The sequence below is a fragment of the Schistocerca serialis genome, chromosome 2, assembly GCF_023864345.2.
Source record: "Schistocerca serialis cubense isolate TAMUIC-IGC-003099 chromosome 2, iqSchSeri2.2, whole genome shotgun sequence".
NCBI classification, from domain to species: Eukaryota; Metazoa; Arthropoda; class Insecta; order Orthoptera; family Acrididae; genus Schistocerca; species Schistocerca serialis.
This window is the reverse complement of record NC_064639.1, coordinates 1,124,316,996-1,124,335,861: the sequence shown is the minus strand read 5'-3', so window position 1 is coordinate 1,124,335,861 and position 18,866 is coordinate 1,124,316,996. Positions and strand designations below refer to the sequence as shown.

The following is an 18,866-nucleotide window of genomic DNA, read 5'->3' as shown; positions in this document are numbered from 1 at the left end:
TCACATCGAATAAGAAATTCATTTGATATTGACGGCGAGCTTTTTGCGCTGACTCAGCCACTGACGTGCGATCAGTTTGCACAAAACGCTGGGGCTCGTCCGGGATTTGAACCCGGGACCTCCTGCACCCTAAGCAGGAATCATACCCCTTTTTTTTTTTTTTTGTTTTTTTACTTACATTTACCCTGATTGAGACGCGCTCCAGAGACACGACAGTATGCATCAACTGCCCCTTTCAACAACGGGATATCATCACGTTGACGGAGGAGAACAACGACATCATCCGCATATGCCTTAACCGAGAGCTTCCCACCAGAGAGGGACATACCCTGAAGCTTGAGAGCAATAGTCCGAAGCAGCGGTTCCAGGGACAATACGAATAAAGACATAGAGAGCGGACTACCCTGAGGCACTCCGCGGCGGATAGCAATGGGCGGCGTCAGCTGCCCATTGACTGACACCCGAGCTGTTATTCCCCTATACAAATTGCCAAGAACACCACGTGATGAAGCGTTAAAACCTATTGTACCTAAAACACGATCTAAAAACACATGACTGACGTGATCAAAAGCCTTATGAAAATCAAGGAAGGCAAAGGCACAATGTACGTTTGTAACCGCCGCAACCGAGACAACATCCCGATATTCGGCTACTGGTGTCAGAATAGATCTATCATGAAAACAACATTGATGCGCACCAATCACACTCCGAAGCAGAGAGGACAACCGGCTATTGAGCGCTCTAGCAGCTGTCTTGTAGTCAAAATTCAGCAATGTGAGCGGACGAAGATTGGCAGCAGATAAACGACCAGAAGACTTCGGAATTAAAACAATTTTCCCTACTTTAAAATCGGCAGGCACATCCATCCCCCTGACAATCTCATTTAAAATCTGCGTAAAAATGCCACCCAAAAGAGGCCAAAAACGGAGATAAAATTCTTTAGGCAGGCCGTCTGGACCCGGCGATTTACTGGACGGAGAGCGAGCAATAAAATCGAAAACCTCATCTACCTGGAACTCCCGGAGAAATTCGCCGTTCGCGTCAGGAGCGATCGTCGCAGTTAGATCCCCAAAGACATCATCCGAAAGAGACTCACCAGAATCATCGGCAGAATAGAGACTAGTGTAATACTGGTGAAGAGCACGAACCATTTCCTCCTGTGCAAGAAGCTGTCGCCCATCATCCACCGTAAGAGAAGAGATGAAGGAGCGACGACGACGTGTGTGATGCCGTAGCAGGTGGTACAAGGATGTCAGTTCACCTTCAACAAGAGAGTGAGGTTTCGACTTAACTCGCAGACCATCCATCTGTCGTCGTTTAAGGCTCAAGAGCTTGGCTTTAATACGACGAACATCATGGATCCGCAGAGGAGAGGTACCCGCTGCGTCATATAGTTCACGCAGGACAGAGTAGTAATATTCATACGTGTTCTTAAAATCACGCGCCCTTGCAGCACAGTAAAAAATCAAAGTCTGACGAATCTTGGGCTTGGCAAACGCAGTCCACCAAACCAGCAAGGAGGGGTATCGCGGGACAGAGCGAAGTCATCGCTCCCACACGCCACTTATAACATCATCCATAGCACTGTCGGCAAGGTGGGAAACATTTAACATCCACTGGGAACGATAAAGTTTTGCAGGTTGGTGACTAAGATTTACAGTTGCAGTAAAAGCACAATGGTCAGAAAAACTAGTAGGAATAACATCGACAGAAAGAATTTTATCACATAAAAAATCAGATAAATAGAATCTGTCGAGTCTACTGCATGAGGACGCGGTAAAAAACGTATATTTCACCAGGGTTGGATATTTGTGTTCCCAAACATCACGCAGATGCATCGTACGAACTAAGTCATGTAAATCACGGCAATAATTAAAATTGGGGGACTGGTCTTCAGGGCGTAAAACACAATTAAAATCGCCTCCGAGCAGGAGACTCCGAGGACTCTGGCGCAAAAGATAAATAAGCTCTTCTTTATAAAAGCGCGATCGAGCCACAGTGTGACCCGATCCAGAGGGGGCATACAAAACAACGAGGCGGAGATCAAAAAGACGACAACCAATCCCACGGCCAGAGTCAAGGAATTCAATGTCAGTAATAGGAATGCCCTCTCGAAAGAAAAGAGCAGTTCCTGTTGAATATTCCGGCGCGACATTAAAAACAGTTTGAAATCCAGGTAGAGAGAGATCAGAAAACAACACTTCCTGCAAAAACACTACGTCCGCACAGGCGTCGTAAATAAACTGCCGCAAAGAGGCAATGCGAACGTCGGACTCAATACGGTTAACATTTAAGGTAAGAAAGGTGTATGCTTGAACCATAGAGAGAAAAGCGAGAAAAGAAATCACCTACACCGACGCACCAGCGTCACAGTCCATAGCAGGGGTGACGGAGGCATCCGAGGGAGGGGGACTGCTACCCCGTTCCGCGGATCCCTTACGCTTCGGTTTTTTACGAACAGCATTAACGTTCGGCTGAACGCGTAACTTGCGTCGGCTGACGGGCAAGGAAGCTTCAGCCGCCGGTGACGTAGGAGGGTCAAGTTCTGTATCCGACACCACCCGCGCCGGTCCACATGCGGGATCCGGGGTCGCGGCGGAAACATCCGACGAAACGGAATGGTCAACACCTGCACTAGCTTCCGGCAAACATGGACTGCACGGAGGCGAAACGTGAGCAGGAAGGTCCGAGGCAGCAGAGTTGGAAGGAAGCGGAGCAGCTCCGCTGGCAGAGGTATGGGGCAGCGAAGCAGGAAGTTGTCGCGGCTCCACTTGTTGTGACATCGAAGTCGGTTCGGAAGACGGCGCCAACAGGCCCGACCGACGACCCGACTCGAGAGAAGCTGCGTCGGAGGCCGGAAGGGCGCCAGCAGCCGCCACCGGAACCGCTACCTCAGGAGGGCAGGGAGCAGCTACAGTACACAGTGGCTCGGAGGATGCCGGTCGCTCGGACTGGGGCATCTCAGGGAGATCCTCATCCGTACTATTTCCATCGTGTGGGCGACGCCTCTTATTATTCAAAAGTGGCACACCCACCTGAGGGACAGACGGAACAACATCAGATTTAGCACGTAAAGGAGGAAATTCTGTGTCAGGGGTGCGCAAAACCTGTGGCGGGGCGCTACTACCACTGGACTGTGCTACACCAAGAGCAGAACCACCTGCAACGAGGTCAGCGACCGTTAACTTGCGACGCTGTTCGAGAGAATTTTTTAAAACAAAAACTCTCCGCGGACAGTCGGTACGCACGTGACCACTTTCATTGCACAAAAAACAGGTGCCAACCTGACCACTATATGTGACATGGACACGATATCCACCGATCTGCAGGTGAGATGGAATATTCTGCTTAACGTGCATTTCGACTGAACGAATACCACTGTAACATTGCAGGCGATGTTGGCTTGACCAGCGTTCAAGGCGGATGCTCTTTACATCACCATACTTTTGTAGACCCTCCTTAAGATAGACATTATCCACCTCCGGTGGAAGGTTGTAAACACGAACATTGGTATACGTGATGGAAGCATTGGAAAGCAGCACGGTACTTACAGAATCATCCCGATGCCGAAAGAGAACTTGATGACCATATTTAGAAAGAATTTTATCAACCTGAAGTGGGTCCATGAACTTAACAAAGAAAACATACAGTTCGGTATCAAAATAAGCAGTGTGCACCTGATCCGAATGAACACCAAAGGTATCTACCAACCAATCATGAATCTCAAGGGAACTAGGTTGCACATTGCGGGTTGACTTGTCGAAAGTAAAACTAACTGTAGCCTGACGAGGAATAACCTGGGACGACATTTTCAAAATATGCGGTCGAAACCGCTACAAACAACACACTGAAATAAGGACAGAAAGTAACACAAGGTACTAAACAACGACGGAGAAACACTCACAGAAGTTGCAACACAACACGTAAACAACGATAGTCCACTATACGTAACGCTACGGCGGAGCGGAAGACTAGGCACGTCCACACTGCACGGCGTCTAAAGCGGAACAAAATTTTGAACCCGGGACCTCTTGCACCCTAAGCAGGAATCATACCCCTAGACCAACGAGCCCTGTGACACGGCGAATGCCAAATATTCAAGTCCCTCGATGTCGTCCAGGGTGCCCCGGAAGTCTCGTGTACGCTGGCGGGATGGGGGCGGCGCGAATTCCCGCGGTCGGCGGCCTTCCTGGGCTATTGGTACCTTCATGTAGAGCTGCCGCTGGGCTCGCAATGCCTGCTGCTGAGAAAGTGATTGCTTTTGCTGATATGACTTGCAATAACGACTGCGCGAAATGCCGCTATCTCGTTAGGGGTGCTACGGCAGACACCCTCTCGAGCACCCCGAAGACTTCTTGAGCCCTCGGCTGTGATGGGTTCCAGGCTGACAAAAGAACTGTCGTGTGTGCATTCGCGGACGAGAGAAAGTCTGAGGCAAGTTCGAGTGAACAAGGATGGACTCCTCGGGTCCGTCGTTTCCGTAGTGTAGCGGTTATCACGTCTGCTTCACACGCAGAAGGTCCCCGGTTCGATCCCGGGCGGGAACAGTATTTTCCTGCCTATGTCGTATTGTCCTCCAATGAGCCACGTCGTGTGTGGATCTGCTGCATGTCCCTTCGTTTTGCAAGTACCTCATTTATTGAATTTTTTAGTTACGATGGCAACATCACTACAAGTTGTCTGTGAAGTAAAGTGCACACAAGCAGTTTCCGTGGTGTAGCGGTTATCACGTCTGCCTAACACGCAGAAGGTCCCCGGTTCGATCCCGGGCGGAAACACTTTTTCATCACTTTAAGCAAGACGTACTAACATGCATCTGCTACCATCTGTACCCGAAACCTTCGTAATCGCCTTCACGCGTCGGACCCGAGTGCCAATTGCTCACATCGAATAAGAAATTCATTTGATATTGACGGCGAGCTTTTTGCGCTGACTCAGCCACTGACGTGCGATCAGTTTGCACAAAACGCTGGGGCTCGTCCGGGATTTGAACCCGGGACCTCCTGCACCCTAAGCAGGAATCATACCCCTTTTTTTTTTTTTTTGTTTTTTTACTTACATTTACCCTGATTGAGACGCGCTCCAGAGACACGACAGTATGCATCAACTGCCCCTTTCAACAACGGGATATCATCACGTTGACGGAGGAGAACAACGACATCATCCGCATATGCCTTAACCGAGAGCTTCCCACCAGAGAGGGACATACCCTGAAGCTTGAGAGCAATAGTCCGAAGCAGCGGTTCCAGGGACAATACGAATAAAGACATAGAGAGCGGACTACCCTGAGGCACTCCGCGGCGGATAGCAATGGGCGGCGTCAGCTGCCCATTGACTGACACCCGAGCTGTTATTCCCCTATACAAATTGCCAAGAACACCACGTGATGAAGCGTTAAAACCTATTGTACCTAAAACACGATCTAAAAACACATGACTGACGTGATCAAAAGCCTTATGAAAATCAAGGAAGGCAAAGGCACAATGTACGTTTGTAACCGCCGCAACCGAGACAACATCCCGATATTCGGCTACTGGTGTCAGAATAGATCTATCATGAAAACAACATTGATGCGCACCAATCACACTCCGAAGCAGAGAGGACAACCGGCTATTGAGCGCTCTAGCAGCTGTCTTGTAGTCAAAATTCAGCAATGTGAGCGGACGAAGATTGGCAGCAGATAAACGACCAGAAGACTTCGGAATTAAAACAATTTTCCCTACTTTAAAATCGGCAGGCACATCCATCCCCCTGACAATCTCATTTAAAATCTGCGTAAAAATGCCACCCAAAAGAGGCCAAAAACGGAGATAAAATTCTTTAGGCAGGCCGTCTGGACCCGGCGATTTACTGGACGGAGAGCGAGCAATAAAATCGAAAACCTCATCTACCTGGAACTCCCGGAGAAATTCGCCGTTCGCGTCAGGAGCGATCGTCGCAGTTAGATCCCCAAAGACATCATCCGAAAGAGACTCACCAGAATCATCGGCAGAATAGAGACTAGTGTAATACTGGTGAAGAGCACGAACCATTTCCTCCTGTGCAAGAAGCTGTCGCCCATCATCCACCGTAAGAGAAGAGATGAAGGAGCGACGACGACGTGTGTGATGCCGTAGCAGGTGGTACAAGGATGTCAGTTCACCTTCAACAAGAGAGTGAGGTTTCGACTTAACTCGCAGACCATCCATCTGTCGTCGTTTAAGGCTCAAGAGCTTGGCTTTAATACGACGAACATCATGGATCCGCAGAGGAGAGGTACCCGCTGCGTCATATAGTTCACGCAGGACAGAGTAGTAATATTCATACGTGTTCTTAAAATCACGCGCCCTTGCAGCACAGTAAAAAATCAAAGTCTGACGAATCTTGGGCTTGGCAAACGCAGTCCACCAAACCAGCAAGGAGGGGTATCGCGGGACAGAGCGAAGTCATCGCTCCCACACGCCACTTATAACATCATCCATAGCACTGTCGGCAAGGTGGGAAACATTTAACATCCACTGGGAACGATAAAGTTTTGCAGGTTGGTGACTAAGATTTACAGTTGCAGTAAAAGCACAATGGTCAGAAAAACTAGTAGGAATAACATCGACAGAAAGAATTTTATCACATAAAAAATCAGATAAATAGAATCTGTCGAGTCTACTGCATGAGGACGCGGTAAAAAACGTATATTTCACCAGGGTTGGATATTTGTGTTCCCAAACATCACGCAGATGCATCGTACGAACTAAGTCATGTAAATCACGGCAATAATTAAAATTGGGGGACTGGTCTTCAGGGCGTAAAACACAATTAAAATCGCCTCCGAGCAGGAGACTCCGAGGACTCTGGCGCAAAAGATAAATAAGCTCTTCTTTATAAAAGCGCGATCGAGCCACAGTGTGACCCGATCCAGAGGGGGCATACAAAACAACGAGGCGGAGATCAAAAAGACGACAACCAATCCCACGGCCAGAGTCAAGGAATTCAATGTCAGTAATAGGAATGCCCTCTCGAAAGAAAAGAGCAGTTCCTGTTGAATATTCCGGCGCGACATTAAAAACAGTTTGAAATCCAGGTAGAGAGAGATCAGAAAACAACACTTCCTGCAAAAACACTACGTCCGCACAGGCGTCGTAAATAAACTGCCGCAAAGAGGCAATGCGAACGTCGGACTCAATACGGTTAACATTTAAGGTAAGAAAGGTGTATGCTTGAACCATAGAGAGAAAAGCGAGAAAAGAAATCACCTACACCGACGCACCAGCGTCACAGTCCATAGCAGGGGTGACGGAGGCATCCGAGGGAGGGGGACTGCTACCCCGTTCCGCGGATCCCTTACGCTTCGGTTTTTTACGAACAGCATTAACGTTCGGCTGAACGCGTAACTTGCGTCGGCTGACGGGCAAGGAAGCTTCAGCCGCCGGTGACGTAGGAGGGTCAAGTTCTGTATCCGACACCACCCGCGCCGGTCCACATGCGGGATCCGGGGTCGCGGCGGAAACATCCGACGAAACGGAATGGTCAACACCTGCACTAGCTTCCGGCAAACATGGACTGCACGGAGGCGAAACGTGAGCAGGAAGGTCCGAGGCAGCAGAGTTGGAAGGAAGCGGAGCAGCTCCGCTGGCAGAGGTATGGGGCAGCGAAGCAGGAAGTTGTCGCGGCTCCACTTGTTGTGACATCGAAGTCGGTTCGGAAGACGGCGCCAACAGGCCCGACCGACGACCCGACTCGAGAGAAGCTGCGTCGGAGGCCGGAAGGGCGCCAGCAGCCGCCACCGGAACCGCTACCTCAGGAGGGCAGGGAGCAGCTACAGTACACAGTGGCTCGGAGGATGCCGGTCGCTCGGACTGGGGCATCTCAGGGAGATCCTCATCCGTACTATTTCCATCGTGTGGGCGACGCCTCTTATTATTCAAAAGTGGCACACCCACCTGAGGGACAGACGGAACAACATCAGATTTAGCACGTAAAGGAGGAAATTCTGTGTCAGGGGTGCGCAAAACCTGTGGCGGGGCGCTACTACCACTGGACTGTGCTACACCAAGAGCAGAACCACCTGCAACGAGGTCAGCGACCGTTAACTTGCGACGCTGTTCGAGAGAATTTTTTAAAACAAAAACTCTCCGCGGACAGTCGGTACGCACGTGACCACTTTCATTGCACAAAAAACAGGTGCCAACCTGACCACTATATGTGACATGGACACGATATCCACCGATCTGCAGGTGAGATGGAATATTCTGCTTAACGTGCATTTCGACTGAACGAATACCACTGTAACATTGCAGGCGATGTTGGCTTGACCAGCGTTCAAGGCGGATGCTCTTTACATCACCATACTTTTGTAGACCCTCCTTAAGATAGACATTATCCACCTCCGGTGGAAGGTTGTAAACACGAACATTGGTATACGTGATGGAAGCATTGGAAAGCAGCACGGTACTTACAGAATCATCCCGATGCCGAAAGAGAACTTGATGACCATATTTAGAAAGAATTTTATCAACCTGAAGTGGGTCCATGAACTTAACAAAGAAAACATACAGTTCGGTATCAAAATAAGCAGTGTGCACCTGATCCGAATGAACACCAAAGGTATCTACCAACCAATCATGAATCTCAAGGGAACTAGGTTGCACATTGCGGGTTGACTTGTCGAAAGTAAAACTAACTGTAGCCTGACGAGGAATAACCTGGGACGACATTTTCAAAATATGCGGTCGAAACCGCTACAAACAACACACTGAAATAAGGACAGAAAGTAACACAAGGTACTAAACAACGACGGAGAAACACTCACAGAAGTTGCAACACAACACGTAAACAACGATAGTCCACTATACGTAACGCTACGGCGGAGCGGAAGACTAGGCACGTCCACACTGCACGGCGTCTAAAGCGGAACAAAATTTTGAACCCGGGACCTCTTGCACCCTAAGCAGGAATCATACCCCTAGACCAACGAGCCCTGTGACACGGCGAATGCCAAATATTCAAGTCCCTCGATGTCGTCCAGGGTGCCCCGGAAGTCTCGTGTACGCTGGCGGGATGGGGGCGGCGCGAATTCCCGCGGTCGGCGGCCTTCCTGGGCTATTGGTACCTTCATGTAGAGCTGCCGCTGGGCTCGCAATGCCTGCTGCTGAGAAAGTGATTGCTTTTGCTGATATGACTTGCAATAACGACTGCGCGAAATGCCGCTATCTCGTTAGGGGTGCTACGGCAGACACCCTCTCGAGCACCCCGAAGACTTCTTGAGCCCTCGGCTGTGATGGGTTCCAGGCTGACAAAAGAACTGTCGTGTGTGCATTCGCGGACGAGAGAAAGTCTGAGGCAAGTTCGAGTGAACAAGGATGGACTCCTCGGGTCCGTCGTTTCCGTAGTGGAGCGGTTATCACGTCTGCTTCACACGCAGAAGGTCCCCGGTTCGATCCCGGGCGGGAACAGTATTTTCCTGCCTATGTCGTATTGTCCTCCAATGAGCCACGTCGTGTGTGGATCTGCTGCATATCCCTTCGTTTTGCAAGTACCACATTTATTGAATTTTTTAGTTACGATGGCAACATCACTACAAGTTGTCTGTGAAGTAAGGTGCACACAAGCAGTTTCCGTGGTGTAGCGGTTATCACGTCTGCCTAACACGCAGAAGGTCCCCGGTTCGATCCCGGGCGGAAACACTTTTTCATCACTTTAAGCAAGACGTACTAACCTGCATCTGCTACCATCTGTACCCGAAACCTTCGTAATCGCCTTCACGCGTCGGACCCGAGTGCCAATTGCTCACATCGAATAAGAAATTCATTTGATATTGACGGCGAGCTTTTTGCGCTGACTCAGCCACTGACGTGCGATCAGTTTGCACAAAACGCTAGGGCTCGTCCGGGATTTGAACCCGGGACCTCCGGCACCCTAAGCAGGAATCATACCCCTAGACCAACGAGCCCTGTGACACGGCGAATGCCAAATATTCCAGTCCCTCGATGTCGTCCAGGGTGCCCTGGAAGTCTCGTGTACGCTGGCGGGATGGGGGCGGCGCGAATTCCCGCGGTCGGCGGCCTTCCTGGGCTATTGGTACCTTCATGTAGAGCTGCCGCTGGGCTCGCACTGCCTGCTGCTGAGAAAGTGATTGCTTTTGCTGATATGACTTGCAATAACGACTGCGCGAAACGCGGCTATCTCGTTAGGGGTGCTACGGCAGACACCCTCTCGAGCACCCCGAAGACTTCTTGAGCCCTCGGCTGTGATGGGTTCCAGGCTGACAAAAGAACTGTCGTGTGTGCATTCGCGGACGAGAGAAAGTCTGAGGCAAGTTCGAGTGAACAAGGATGGACTCCTCGGGTCCGTCGTTTCCGTAGTGGAGCGGTTATCACGTCTGCTTCACACGCAGAAGGTCCCCGGTTCGATCCCGGGCGGGAACAGTATTTTCCTGCCTATGTCGTATTGTCCTCCAATGAGCCACGTCGTGTGTGGATCTGCTGCATATCCCTTCGTTTTGCAAGTACCACATTTATTGAATTTTTTAGTTACGATGGCAACATCACTACAAGTTGTCTGTGAAGTAAGGAGCACACAAGCAGTTTCCGTGGTGTAGCGGTTATCACGTCTGCCTAACACGCAGAAGGTCCCCGGTTCGATCCCGGGCGGAAACACTTTTTCATCACTTTAAGCAAGACGTACTAACCTGCATCTGCTACCATCTGTACCCGAAACCTTCGTAATCGCCTTCACGCGTCGGACCCGAGTGCCAATTGCTCACATCGAATAAGAAATTCATTTGATATTGACGGCGAGCTTTTTGCGCTGACTCAGCCACTGACGTGCGATCAGTTTGCACAAAACGCTGGGCTCGTCCGGGATTTGAACCCGGGACCTCCTGCACCCTAAGCAGGAATCATACCCCTAGACCAACGAGCCCTGTGACACGGCGAATGCCAAATATTCCAGTCCCTCGATGTCGTCCAGGGTGCCCTGGAAGTCTCGTGTACGCTGGCGGGATGGGGGCGGCGCGAATTCCCGCGGTCGGCGGCCTTCCTGGGCTATTGGTAGCTTCATGTAGAGCTGCCGCTGGGCTCGCACTGCCTGCTGCTGAGAAAGTGATTGCTTTTGCTGATATGACTTGCAATAACGACTGCGCGAAACGCCGCTATCTCGTTAGGGGTGCTACGGCAGACACCCTCTCGAGCACCCCGAAGACTTCTTGAGCCCTCGGCTGTGATGGGTTCCAGGCTGACAAAAGAACTGTCGTGTGTGCATTCGCGGACGAGAGAAAGTCTGAGGCAAGTTCGAGTGAACAAGGATGGACTCCTCGGGTCCGTCGTTTCCGTAGTGTAGCGGTTATCACGTCTGCTTCACACGCAGAAGGTCCCCGGTTCGATCCCGGGCGGGAACAGTATTTTCCTGCCTATGTCGTATTGTCCTCCAATGAGCCACGTCGTGTGTGGATCTGCTGCATGTCCCTTCGTTTTGCAAGTACCTCATTTATTGAATTTTTTAGTTACGATGGCAACATCACTACAAGTTGTCTGTGAAGTAAAGTGCACACAAGCAGTTTCCGTGGTGTAGCGGTTATCACGTCTGCCTAACACGCAGAAGGTCCCCGGTTCGATCCCGGGCGGAAACACTTTTTCATCACTTTAAGCAAGACGTACTAACATGCATCTGCTACCATCTGTACCCGAAACCTTCGTAATCGCCTTCACGCGTCGGACCCGAGTGCCAATTGCTCACATCGAATAAGAAATTCATTTGATATTGACGGCGAGCTTTTTGCGCTGACTCAGCCACTGACGTGCGATCAGTTTGCACAAAACGCTGGGGCTCGTCCGGGATTTGAACCCGGGACCTCCTGCACCCTAAGCAGGAATCATACCCCTTTTTTTTTTTTGTTTTTTTACTTACATTTACCCTGATTGAGACGCGCTCCAGAGACACGACAGTATGCATCAACTGCCCCTTTCAACAACGGGATATCATCACGTTGACGGAGGAGAACAACGACATCATCCGCATATGCCTTAACCGAGAGCTTCCCACCAGAGAGGGACATACCCTGAAGCTTGAGAGCAATAGTCCGAAGCAGCGGTTCCAGGGACAATACGAATAAAGACATAGAGAGCGGACTACCCTGAGGCACTCCGCGGCGGATAGCAATGGGCGGCGTCAGCTGCCCATTGACTGACACCCGAGCTGTTATTCCCCTATACAAATTGCCAAGAACACCACGTGATGAAGCGTTAAAACCTATTGTACCTAAAACACGATCTAAAAACACATGACTGACGTGATCAAAAGCCTTATGAAAATCAAGGAAGGCAAAGGCACAATGTACGTTTGTAACCGCCGCAACCGAGACAACATCCCGATATTCGGCTACTGGTGTCAGAATAGATCTATCATGAAAACAACATTGATGCGCACCAATCACACTCCGAAGCAGAGAGGACAACCGGCTATTGAGCGCTCTAGCAGCTGTCTTGTAGTCAAAATTCAGCAATGTGAGCGGACGAAGATTGGCAGCAGATAAACGACCAGAAGACTTCGGAATTAAAACAATTTTCCCTACTTTAAAATCGGCAGGCACATCCATCCCCCTGACAATCTCATTTAAAATCTGCGTAAAAATGCCACCCAAAAGAGGCCAAAAACGGAGATAAAATTCTTTAGGCAGGCCGTCTGGACCCGGCGATTTACTGGACGGAGAGCGAGCAATAAAATCGAAAACCTCATCTACCTGGAACTCCCGGAGAAATTCGCCGTTCGCGTCAGGAGCGATCGTCGCAGTTAGATCCCCAAAGACATCATCCGAAAGAGACTCACCAGAATCATCGGCAGAATAGAGACTAGTGTAATACTGGTGAAGAGCACGAACCATTTCCTCCTGTGCAAGAAGCTGTCGCCCATCATCCACCGTAAGAGAAGAGATGAAGGAGCGACGACGACGTGTGTGATGCCGTAGCAGGTGGTACAAGGATGTCAGTTCACCTTCAACAAGAGAGTGAGGTTTCGACTTAACTCGCAGACCATCCATCTGTCGTCGTTTAAGGCTCAAGAGCTTGGCTTTAATACGACGAACATCATGGATCCGCAGAGGAGAGGTACCCGCTGCGTCATATAGTTCACGCAGGACAGAGTAGTAATATTCATACGTGTTCTTAAAATCACGCGCCCTTGCAGCACAGTAAAAAATCAAAGTCTGACGAATCTTGGGCTTGGCAAACGCAGTCCACCAAACCAGCAAGGAGGGGTATCGCGGGACAGAGCGAAGTCATCGCTCCCACACGCCACTTATAACATCATCCATAGCACTGTCGGCAAGGTGGGAAACATTTAACATCCACTGGGAACGATAAAGTTTTGCAGGTTGGTGACTAAGATTTACAGTTGCAGTAAAAGCACAATGGTCAGAAAAACTAGTAGGAATAACATCGACAGAAAGAATTTTATCACATAAAAAATCAGATAAATAGAATCTGTCGAGTCTACTGCATGAGGACGCGGTAAAAAACGTATATTTCACCAGGGTTGGATATTTGTGTTCCCAAACATCACGCAGATGCATCGTACGAACTAAGTCATGTAAATCACGGCAATAATTAAAATTGGGGGACTGGTCTTCAGGGCGTAAAACACAATTAAAATCGCCTCCGAGCAGGAGACTCCGAGGACTCTGGCGCAAAAGATAAATAAGCTCTTCTTTATAAAAGCGCGATCGAGCCACAGTGTGACCCGATCCAGAGGGGGCATACAAAACAACGAGGCGGAGATCAAAAAGACGACAACCAATCCCACGGCCAGAGTCAAGGAATTCAATGTCAGTAATAGGAATGCCCTCTCGAAAGAAAAGAGCAGTTCCTGTTGAATATTCCGGCGCGACATTAAAAACAGTTTGAAATCCAGGTAGAGAGAGATCAGAAAACAACACTTCCTGCAAAAACACTACGTCCGCACAGGCGTCGTAAATAAACTGCCGCAAAGAGGCAATGCGAACGTCGGACTCAATACGGTTAACATTTAAGGTAAGAAAGGTGTATGCTTGAACCATAGAGAGAAAAGCGAGAAAAGAAATCACCTACACCGACGCACCAGCGTCACAGTCCATAGCAGGGGTGACGGAGGCATCCGAGGGAGGGGGACTGCTACCCCGTTCCGCGGATCCCTTACGCTTCGGTTTTTTACGAACAGCATTAACGTTCGGCTGAACGCGTAACTTGCGTCGGCTGACGGGCAAGGAAGCTTCAGCCGCCGGTGACGTAGGAGGGTCAAGTTCTGTATCCGACACCACCCGCGCCGGTCCACATGCGGGATCCGGGGTCGCGGCGGAAACATCCGACGAAACGGAATGGTCAACACCTGCACTAGCTTCCGGCAAACATGGACTGCACGGAGGCGAAACGTGAGCAGGAAGGTCCGAGGCAGCAGAGTTGGAAGGAAGCGGAGCAGCTCCGCTGGCAGAGGTATGGGGCAGCGAAGCAGGAAGTTGTCGCGGCTCCACTTGTTGTGACATCGAAGTCGGTTCGGAAGACGGCGCCAACAGGCCCGACCGACGACCCGACTCGAGAGAAGCTGCGTCGGAGGCCGGAAGGGCGCCAGCAGCCGCCACCGGAACCGCTACCTCAGGAGGGCAGGGAGCAGCTACAGTACACAGTGGCTCGGAGGATGCCGGTCGCTCGGACTGGGGCATCTCAGGGAGATCCTCATCCGTACTATTTCCATCGTGTGGGCGACGCCTCTTATTATTCAAAAGTGGCACACCCACCTGAGGGACAGACGGAACAACATCAGATTTAGCACGTAAAGGAGGAAATTCTGTGTCAGGGGTGCGCAAAACCTGTGGCGGGGCGCTACTACCACTGGACTGTGCTACACCAAGAGCAGAACCACCTGCAACGAGGTCAGCGACCGTTAACTTGCGACGCTGTTCGAGAGAATTTTTTAAAACAAAAACTCTCCGCGGACAGTCGGTACGCACGTGACCACTTTCATTGCACAAAAAACAGGTGCCAACCTGACCACTATATGTGACATGGACACGATATCCACCGATCTGCAGGTGAGATGGAATATTCTGCTTAACGTGCATTTCGACTGAACGAATACCACTGTAACATTGCAGGCGATGTTGGCTTGACCAGCGTTCAAGGCGGATGCTCTTTACATCACCATACTTTTGTAGACCCTCCTTAAGATAGACATTATCCACCTCCGGTGGAAGGTTGTAAACACGAACATTGGTATACGTGATGGAAGCATTGGAAAGCAGCACGGTACTTACAGAATCATCCCGATGCCGAAAGAGAACTTGATGACCATATTTAGAAAGAATTTTATCAACCTGAAGTGGGTCCATGAACTTAACAAAGAAAACATACAGTTCGGTATCAAAATAAGCAGTGTGCACCTGATCCGAATGAACACCAAAGGTATCTACCAACCAATCATGAATCTCAAGGGAACTAGGTTGCACATTGCGGGTTGACTTGTCGAAAGTAAAACTAACTGTAGCCTGACGAGGAATAACCTGGGACGACATTTTCAAAATATGCGGTCGAAACCGCTACAAACAACACACTGAAATAAGGACAGAAAGTAACACAAGGTACTAAACAACGACGGAGAAACACTCACAGAAGTTGCAACACAACACGTAAACAACGATAGTCCACTATACGTAACGCTACGGCGGAGCGGAAGACTAGGCACGTCCACACTGCACGGCGTCTAAAGCGGAACAAAATTTTGAACCCGGGACCTCTTGCACCCTAAGCAGGAATCATACCCCTAGACCAACGAGCCCTGTGACACGGCGAATGCCAAATATTCAAGTCCCTCGATGTCGTCCAGGGTGCCCCGGAAGTCTCGTGTACGCTGGCGGGATGGGGGCGGCGCGAATTCCCGCGGTCGGCGGCCTTCCTGGGCTATTGGTACCTTCATGTAGAGCTGCCGCTGGGCTCGCAATGCCTGCTGCTGAGAAAGTGATTGCTTTTGCTGATATGACTTGCAATAACGACTGCGCGAAATGCCGCTATCTCGTTAGGGGTGCTACGGCAGACACCCTCTCGAGCACCCCGAAGACTTCTTGAGCCCTCGGCTGTGATGGGTTCCAGGCTGACAAAAGAACTGTCGTGTGTGCATTCGCGGACGAGAGAAAGTCTGAGGCAAGTTCGAGTGAACAAGGATGGACTCCTCGGGTCCGTCGTTTCCGTAGTGGAGCGGTTATCACGTCTGCTTCACACGCAGAAGGTCCCCGGTTCGATCCCGGGCGGGAACAGTATTTTCCTGCCTATGTCGTATTGTCCTCCAATGAGCCACGTCGTGTGTGGATCTGCTGCATATCCCTTCGTTTTGCAAGTACCACATTTATTGAATTTTTTAGTTACGATGGCAACATCACTACAAGTTGTCTGTGAAGTAAGGTGCACACAAGCAGTTTCCGTGGTGTAGCGGTTATCACGTCTGCCTAACACGCAGAAGGTCCCCGGTTCGATCCCGGGCGGAAACACTTTTTCATCACTTTAAGCAAGACGTACTAACCTGCATCTGCTACCATCTGTACCCGAAACCTTCGTAATCGCCTTCACGCGTCGGACCCGAGTGCCAATTGCTCACATCGAATAAGAAATTCATTTGATATTGACGGCGAGCTTTTTGCGCTGACTCAGCCACTGACGTGCGATCAGTTTGCACAAAACGCTAGGGCTCGTCCGGGATTTGAACCCGGGACCTCCGGCACCCTAAGCAGGAATCATACCCCTAGACCAACGAGCCCTGTGACACGGCGAATGCCAAATATTCCAGTCCCTCGATGTCGTCCAGGGTGCCCTGGAAGTCTCGTGTACGCTGGCGGGATGGGGGCGGCGCGAATTCCCGCGGTCGGCGGCCTTCCTGGGCTATTGGTACCTTCATGTAGAGCTGCCGCTGGGCTCGCACTGCCTGCTGCTGAGAAAGTGATTGCTTTTGCTGATATGACTTGCAATAACGACTGCGCGAAACGCCGCTATCTCGTTAGGGGTGCTACGGCAGACACCCTCTCGAGCACCCCGAAGACTTCTTGAGCCCTCGGCTGTGATGGGTTCCAGGCTGACAAAAGAACTGTCGTGTGTGCATTCGCGGACGAGAGAAAGTCTGAGGCAAGTTCGAGTGAACAAGGATGGACTCCTCGGGTCCGTCGTTTCCGTAGTGAAGCGGTTATCACGTCTGCTTCACACGCAGAAGGTCCCCGGTTCGATCCGGGGCGGGAACAGTATTTTCCTGCCTATGTCGTATTGTCCTCCAATGAGCCACGTCGTGTGTGGATCTGCTGCATATCCCTTCGTTTTGCAAGTACCACATTTATTGAATTTTTTAGTTACGATGGCAACATCACTACAAGTTGTCTGTGAAGTAAGGAGCACACAAGCAGTTTCCGTGGTGTAGCGGTTATCACGTCTGCCTAACACGCAGAAGGTCCCCGGTTCGATCCCGGGCGGAAACACTTTTTCATCACTTTAAGCAAGACGTACTAACCTGCATCTGCTACCATCTGTACCCGAAACCTTCGTAATCGCCTTCACGCGTCCGGACCCGAGTGCCAATTGCTCACATCGAATAAGAAATTCATTTGATATTGACGGCGAGCTTTTTGCGCTGACTCAGCCACTGACGTGCGATCAGTTTGCACAAAACGCTAGGGCTCGTCCGGGATTTGAACCCGGGACCTCCTGCACCCTAAGCAGGAATCATACCCCTAGACCAACGAGCCCTGCGACACGGCGAATGCCAAATATTCAAGTCCCTCGATGTCGTCCAGGGTGCCCTGGAAGTCTCGTGTACGCTGGCGGGATGGGGGCGGCGCGAATTCCCGCGGTCGGCGGCCTTCCTGGGCTATTGGTACCTTCATGTAGAGCTGCCGCTGGGCTCGCACTGCCTGCTGCTGAGAAAGTGATTGCTTTTGCTGATATGACTTGCAATAACGACTGCGCGAAACGCCGCTATCTCGTTAGGGGTGCTACGGCAGACACCCTCTCGAGCACCCCGAAGACTTCTTGAGCCCTCGGCTGTGATGGGTTCCAGGCTGACAAAAGAACTGTCGTGTGTGCATTCGCGGACGAGAGAAAGTCTGAGGCAAGTTCGAGTGAACAAGGATGGACTCCTCGGGTTCGTCGTTTCCGTAGTGGAGCGGTTATCACGTCTGCTTCACACGCAGAAGGTCCCCGGTTCGATCCCGGGCGGGAACAGTATTTTCCTGCCTATGTCGTATTGTCCTCCAATGAGCCACGTCGTGTGTGGATCTGCTGCATATCCCTTCGTTTTGCAAGTACCACATTTATTGAATTTTTTAGTTACGATGGCAACATCACTACAAGTTGTCTGTGAAGTAAGGAGCACACAAGCAGTTTCCGTGGTGTAGCGGTTATCACGTCTGCCTAACACGCAGAAGGTCCCCGGTTCGATCCCGGGCGGAAACACTTTTTCATCACTTTAAGCAAGACGTACTAACCTGCATCTGCTACCATCTGTACCCGAAACCTTCGTAATCGCCTTCACGCGTCGGACCCGAGTGCCAATTGCTCACATCGAATAAGAAATTCATTTGATATTGACGGCGAGCTTTTTGCGCTGACTCAGCCACTGACGTGCGATCAGTTTGCACAAAACGCTGGGCTCGTCCGGGATTTGAACCCGGGACCTCCTGCACCCTAAGCAGGAATCATACCCCTAGACCAACGAGCCCTGTGACACGGCGAATGCCAAATATTCCAGTCCCTCGATGTCGTCCAGGGTGCCCTGGAAGTCTCGTGTACGCTGGCGGGATGGGGGCGGCGCGAATTCCCGCGGTCGGCGGCCTTCCTGGGCTATTGGTACCTTCATGTAGAGCTGCCGCTGGGCTCGCACTGCCTGCTGCTGAG

The 18,866-nt window shown here is 50.7% G+C and overlaps 19 non-coding genes across 19 annotated transcripts; 14 read left to right on the top strand and 5 right to left on the bottom strand.

The window, feature by feature from the left end:
• Window positions 1–4,474: 4,474 nt before the first annotated feature.
• Window positions 4,475–4,547, top strand: Trnav-cac (transfer RNA valine (anticodon CAC)). Its single transcript has one exon. It is a non-coding gene; the product is annotated as a tRNA-Val (tRNA).
• Window positions 4,548–4,705: 158 nt separating this feature from the next.
• Trnav-aac (transfer RNA valine (anticodon AAC)) lies at window positions 4,706–4,778 on the top strand. Its single transcript has one exon. It is a non-coding gene; the product is annotated as a tRNA-Val (tRNA).
• Window positions 4,779–9,355: 4,577 nt separating this feature from the next.
• On the top strand, window positions 9,356–9,428 carry Trnav-cac (transfer RNA valine (anticodon CAC)). Its single transcript has one exon. It is a non-coding gene; the product is annotated as a tRNA-Val (tRNA).
• Window positions 9,429–9,586: 158 nt separating this feature from the next.
• Window positions 9,587–9,659, top strand: Trnav-aac (transfer RNA valine (anticodon AAC)). The gene has a single exon. It is a non-coding gene; the product is annotated as a tRNA-Val (tRNA).
• A 194-nt stretch (window positions 9,660–9,853) lies between these two features.
• Trnap-agg (transfer RNA proline (anticodon AGG)) lies at window positions 9,854–9,925 on the bottom strand. The gene has a single exon. It is a non-coding gene; the product is annotated as a tRNA-Pro (tRNA).
• Window positions 9,926–10,327: 402 nt separating this feature from the next.
• Trnav-cac (transfer RNA valine (anticodon CAC)) lies at window positions 10,328–10,400 on the top strand. Its single transcript has one exon. It is a non-coding gene; the product is annotated as a tRNA-Val (tRNA).
• Window positions 10,401–10,558: 158 nt separating this feature from the next.
• Trnav-aac (transfer RNA valine (anticodon AAC)) lies at window positions 10,559–10,631 on the top strand. Its single transcript has one exon. It is a non-coding gene; the product is annotated as a tRNA-Val (tRNA).
• A 193-nt stretch (window positions 10,632–10,824) lies between these two features.
• Window positions 10,825–10,896, bottom strand: Trnap-agg (transfer RNA proline (anticodon AGG)). The gene has a single exon. It is a non-coding gene; the product is annotated as a tRNA-Pro (tRNA).
• A 402-nt stretch (window positions 10,897–11,298) lies between these two features.
• Trnav-cac (transfer RNA valine (anticodon CAC)) lies at window positions 11,299–11,371 on the top strand. Its single transcript has one exon. It is a non-coding gene; the product is annotated as a tRNA-Val (tRNA).
• A 158-nt stretch (window positions 11,372–11,529) lies between these two features.
• Window positions 11,530–11,602, top strand: Trnav-aac (transfer RNA valine (anticodon AAC)). Its single transcript has one exon. It is a non-coding gene; the product is annotated as a tRNA-Val (tRNA).
• Window positions 11,603–16,176: 4,574 nt separating this feature from the next.
• Trnav-cac (transfer RNA valine (anticodon CAC)) lies at window positions 16,177–16,249 on the top strand. Its single transcript has one exon. It is a non-coding gene; the product is annotated as a tRNA-Val (tRNA).
• A 158-nt stretch (window positions 16,250–16,407) lies between these two features.
• On the top strand, window positions 16,408–16,480 carry Trnav-aac (transfer RNA valine (anticodon AAC)). Its single transcript has one exon. It is a non-coding gene; the product is annotated as a tRNA-Val (tRNA).
• A 194-nt stretch (window positions 16,481–16,674) lies between these two features.
• On the bottom strand, window positions 16,675–16,746 carry Trnap-agg (transfer RNA proline (anticodon AGG)). Its single transcript has one exon. It is a non-coding gene; the product is annotated as a tRNA-Pro (tRNA).
• A 402-nt stretch (window positions 16,747–17,148) lies between these two features.
• Window positions 17,149–17,221, top strand: Trnav-cac (transfer RNA valine (anticodon CAC)). The gene has a single exon. It is a non-coding gene; the product is annotated as a tRNA-Val (tRNA).
• Window positions 17,222–17,379: 158 nt separating this feature from the next.
• On the top strand, window positions 17,380–17,452 carry Trnav-aac (transfer RNA valine (anticodon AAC)). Its single transcript has one exon. It is a non-coding gene; the product is annotated as a tRNA-Val (tRNA).
• A 195-nt stretch (window positions 17,453–17,647) lies between these two features.
• Window positions 17,648–17,719, bottom strand: Trnap-agg (transfer RNA proline (anticodon AGG)). The gene has a single exon. It is a non-coding gene; the product is annotated as a tRNA-Pro (tRNA).
• A 402-nt stretch (window positions 17,720–18,121) lies between these two features.
• Window positions 18,122–18,194, top strand: Trnav-cac (transfer RNA valine (anticodon CAC)). The gene has a single exon. It is a non-coding gene; the product is annotated as a tRNA-Val (tRNA).
• A 158-nt stretch (window positions 18,195–18,352) lies between these two features.
• Trnav-aac (transfer RNA valine (anticodon AAC)) lies at window positions 18,353–18,425 on the top strand. Its single transcript has one exon. It is a non-coding gene; the product is annotated as a tRNA-Val (tRNA).
• A 193-nt stretch (window positions 18,426–18,618) lies between these two features.
• On the bottom strand, window positions 18,619–18,690 carry Trnap-agg (transfer RNA proline (anticodon AGG)). Its single transcript has one exon. It is a non-coding gene; the product is annotated as a tRNA-Pro (tRNA).
• Between the last annotated feature and the right edge of the window lie 176 nt (window positions 18,691–18,866).